The sequence below is a fragment of the Trachemys scripta genome, chromosome 16 (assembly GCF_013100865.1).
Source record: "Trachemys scripta elegans isolate TJP31775 chromosome 16, CAS_Tse_1.0, whole genome shotgun sequence".
NCBI classification, from domain to species: Eukaryota; Metazoa; Chordata; order Testudines; family Emydidae; genus Trachemys; species Trachemys scripta.
In genome coordinates, this window is record NC_048313.1 from 14,592,041 (window position 1) to 14,596,654 (window position 4,614).

Here is a 4,614-nt window from a genome sequence, read left to right on the forward strand (position 1 = left end):
AGCAGACTGGGGAGATGTGGGCTAGAGGTGACATTACTGTCAGGTGGGTGCACAACTGGCTGAAAGCCCATCAGACGAGTTCGCTGTCGAACGGGGAGGGGGGCCGGAGAACAGCCCTCGTGTTAGGGGCTGTGATAAAGGGGCTGGTGATCGAGGACAAGAACAACACGGGAGATGGAGGAAAAGCTGCTGGCCCCCAGGGGGCTGGAGCTCTGGAACGGGCCCCAGGGGAGGCCGGGAATCCCGGTCAGGGCTGATCTAGGCTCACCTGGTCCTGCCTCAGCGCAGGGTCCCTCGGGCAGGCTGTGGGCAGTCACCCGGGAGCAGGAGCCAGTCGCCAGGGGTAGGAGCCAGGTTACTTGGCGAGGGACAAGGCCGGGACCCCGCAGGAACCGGGGTTGGTGCCGCCAATGGCTGGCCAGTCGGGGTGCTGGGCTCCGGCATTGAGTGGCCGACTCGTCCCACCCGCCCCGCAGTGGAGTCTCCCAGGGCGGGGAGGGGGGGGGGGTCACTGCCGGACGTGGCGGCACTCCGGGGGGGAGAGAGGCTGGGCACTTGCCCCCTCGTCACGGGCCCAGGGACCCTGCTGCTGCTCTGGGGGGGAGGGGAAGGGCCTGAGCCCGGGGAGAGGGGAACCCTTCATGCTGCCCAGGGGGCTGGTGAGACAGCAGAGCCCCCCTGCCCGGAGCACTCGGCCCCGGCACCTGCGGGCAGCACCAAGGGCCTCCCGCAGCTCCCAGGCAGCCGCTGGGGTATCACCTCAGGGGGCAGGATTGGGCCCACAAGTGCCATGGCTCACAGCAGTGTGTGCATGTGCGTGCGTGTGTCCATGTGTGTGGGTGTGTGTCCATGTGTGTGTGTGCGTGTCCATGTGTGTGTGTGTGTATGCATGTGCATGCATGTGTGTGCATGTGCGTGCGTGTGTACGTGTGTGCGTGTGTGTCTGTGTGGACGCATGTGTGCATGTGCAAGTGTGTGTGTGAGTATGTGTGCGCATGTGCGTGTGTGTCTGTGTGTGCTCATGTGTGTCTGTGTGCATGTGCATGTGCGTGTTTGCACCACTGCCCCCTCCAGGTTCCCATTTGCCCCGCCCCAGCGCCAGGGCAGACGAACAGGTGCTGGATCCAAACACACTCAGCCCTCTGCCCGGTGCACATTTAGCTGGTGACCACAAGGGGGCGTCTGCACCTCACTCCCCTGTCAGCAGGGGCAGAGCCAGGCGGGGGGAGCTCAGGGCTGGGCTAGCAGGGGCTGCGGGTCAGGAGTGAGGGGCACCAGCAGAGCTGGGGGGAGCCCAGGGCTGGGCGAGTAGGGGCTGCGGGTCAGGAGTGAGGGGCACCGGCAGAGCTGGGGGGAGCCCAGGGCTGGGCTAGCAGGGGCTGCGGGGCGGGAGTGAGGGGCACCGGCAGAGCTGGGGTGGGGGGAGCCCAGAGCTAGGCGAGCAGGGGCTGCGGGTTGGGAGTGAGGGGCACCGGTAGAGCTGGGGGGGGGGATAGCAGACCCCCAAATGCAGCATGTGACCCCGTCCCGGGGGGGTCGTGCCCCCCCAAACACTCCTGGGGTCGGCCTCTCTCGCCCTCTGGCCCCGCTGGTGGGGCTGGGAAAGTTTCCCTGAACAGAATTTCTGAAATCGGGGGGTGGGGAGTTACTGGGGGGGGGGGGTGAACGGGGCAGGGTCAGTCCCAGCTCTGGGGTCTGGCCCCCAAGCAGACCCCTCCTGCCGGGAATCCTGCCCCACACTGGGTCTGGCCCGTGATGTCCCCGCCGGGCAAAGGCCGCGCTCCCTGAAGCCCCCGCTCCTGCCCCCCGCCCGCCGGGACGGCCCTTTGCCCCGCATTCGGTCACCACAGCAACAGCCCGGTGGGGGCGGGGCCACCTTGGGCTAAAAATAAGCCCCGCAAGGGTGGGTCATTACCCTGGTGCCAGGACTCCTGGGTTCTCTTCCCAGCCCTGGAGGGGAGGGGGGGCTGATCATAGGACTGGGAGCCTGGACTCCTGGATTCCAGGCCCAGCGCGGACGCAGGCTCCTTGGATGGCCTCACTCTGCCTCAGTTTCCCCACCTGTCCCTGTGGCTGTTTCCCTCCCCCCTCAGGCCGTCCCACTCGCCTGGGGGCTTGGTCCAGCCCCATAAGTAAGTGAGCAGTGCCCCAGCTCCCATGGAGGGGCTGGATGGGACATGTCCCGGTTGCTGGGAACAGTTTGGCCTTGGCTGGATTGGCAGGTCTGGAGGTGATGGGAATTGCAATCCCCTGCCGGAGTTACCCAAGCGGCAGCTGGCCCCGAATCTCCCCCCACAGCCCCGTGGGAGCCTGACCCCGGCACCTGCTGTTTGCTCACCCTTCACCCAGCAACCCGCAACGTGGCTCTCGACTTTGGCTGCGGCTGGCTCGGGCAGCGGTTGCTAGCGCCCTCCTGGGGCCCTGGCCGGCCATGCGTCCGGCCTGCAAATGGGGGCGGGCCCCACGGCGCCCGAACAGCCCCTAGCACCCTGACCCCCTTGGAGCCGGAGCCCCCATCACATACCCCTCGTGGATTTGGGGGGCACCCTGGGCCCTGCTCAGTCCAATGCCCCCAGAGCAGGGGCAGGAGGGAGCTGTGGGCAGGACGATCCCCGCCACCGAGTAGTGATTCCCAGACCGAGCCCTGAGCAGTCCACCTGGTGGGCTGGGGAAGGGGTCAGTGTGTCCAGGAACCAAGACAAGCCAGTCTGCAAGGGGCGTTCCCCGGGGGGCAGGCACAGCGGGGAGCCCGGTGCCAGCTTGGGGAGGGAAGGGCGACCGGAGCCTGGTGCCAGCGCAGGGAGGGATGGGCAACCGGAGCCCAGTCCCAGCTCAGGGAGGGACGGGTGACCGGAGCCCGGTGCCAGCACGGGGAGGGACACGTGACTGGAGCCCGGTGCCAGCGCAGGGAGGGACGGGCAACCGGAGCCCGGTGCCAGCTTGCAGAGGAAGGGGTGACCGGAGCCTGGTGCCAGCGCGGGGAGGGACGCGCGACTGGAGCCCGGACCCAGCTCGGGGAGTCGGGGAGGAAGGGGCGACCGGAGCCCGGTGCCAGCGCGGGGAGGGACGGGCGACTGGAGCCCGGTGCCAGTGCAGGGAGGAAGGGGCGACCGGAGCCCAGTGCCAGCGCAGGGAGGAAGGGGCGACCGGAGCCCGGTGCCAGCGCAGGGAGGAAGGGGCGACCGGAGCCCGTTGCCAGCGCGGGGAGGAAGGGGTGACCGGAGCCCGGTGCCAGCTCGGGAAGGTCTAGGCAGAGTGTTACCTGTCCCAGAGACCCATGCTCACTCACATTACCCCCGCAGCCCCTGCTCCCCCTGGCCTCAGCGTGCTTTATAGGCTCCATGCTTCCCTCCAGTCCAGGGGACCCTGTGGGGAAACACCCCCTCAGACAGCCTGTGGGGCATCTGCCCCCCCTCCGCATCCTGGGCCCCAGGCTCCCCCCACTCCAGGAAATCCACCAGCAGGCTGGGTCTGGCTCTGCTCTCTGAACGGTGAGGAAGAGTCCTGCCCCACAACGTGCAACAGCCAGCCAGGGGATAGGGAAACTGAGGCACGTGCAGGGGAGTGACAGTCCCTTCCAGTGGGGGACACCAGCAAGGGGATGGTGGCTCAGCGGCAGGATGGGGCTGGGAGACCAGTGCCCCGTGGTCATGCCAGGCAGCGTGGCCTCAATCCCGTGAGCCCGGCGCCCAGCAGGTAACCTCCCCCCGCTCGGGGCTTTAGCATCCTGGGCTCCTCTCGGCAAAGGGACCAGCCGGATACTGGGGGGCCGCACGGCCGCCTGACGCCCTGAGGTCTGGGAGCGAGCGGGGTGGGGCTGGCACGGCAGCGTTATGGCTGGTCCCACGTTCCCCGCAGGGCTGGTTGGGCCAGGGGGGCCGGTCCATGCCCAGCCCTGGATGGAGCAGCTGGGATCTGGGTGGGTGAGGGCTGAGGGCAGGGTCACGTTACAGAAGCTGGGTCCTAGATCTGAGCTCTCAGGCCCTGCCTGGCCCGTTAGCCAGACCCGTTTCCACCCAGTTGCAAAGTGTAGTGCAGACGAGACCCGGCCCTGGTCCCTAGCCAAGCTCTCGCCTGGCACAATCCGGGGACGCTAGAGGCCCGGCTGTATAGTAGCATCTGGAGGGGAACTGGAGTGGGAGGAGGGTAGCGAGGTTGGATAGGCAGCCTCTAAAATCCTCCGTGCCGGGAATCCCTGATACGGGGAGCACTGGAGGCTGCGTGTGCGTATGCCCCTTCCAGAACCCAGGAGTCCTGGTTCCCAACCCACCCTGCTCTGACTACTAGACCCCATGCCCCTCCCAGAGCTGAGAGAGAACCCAGGAGTCCTGGCTCCCAGCCCCCGCTGCTCTAACCCAGTAGACCCCCCTTCCTGTGTCCAACACACCCCACCTGCTGCAACTACCCCCCCCCCCAAACTGGGAGGGTACCTGTGTCCGGAACCTCCATGAGCCTGAACTTGGGCCCTGTCTTCCAGCTCTGGGAGGGGAGTGGGGTCTAGTGGTCAGAGCAGGGCAGGTTGGGAACCAGGACTCGTGGGTTCTATCCCTGGCTGGGGGAGGGGTTAGTGGTTGGAGCGGGGGCAGGGCTGGGAGTCAGGACTCCTGGGTTCTA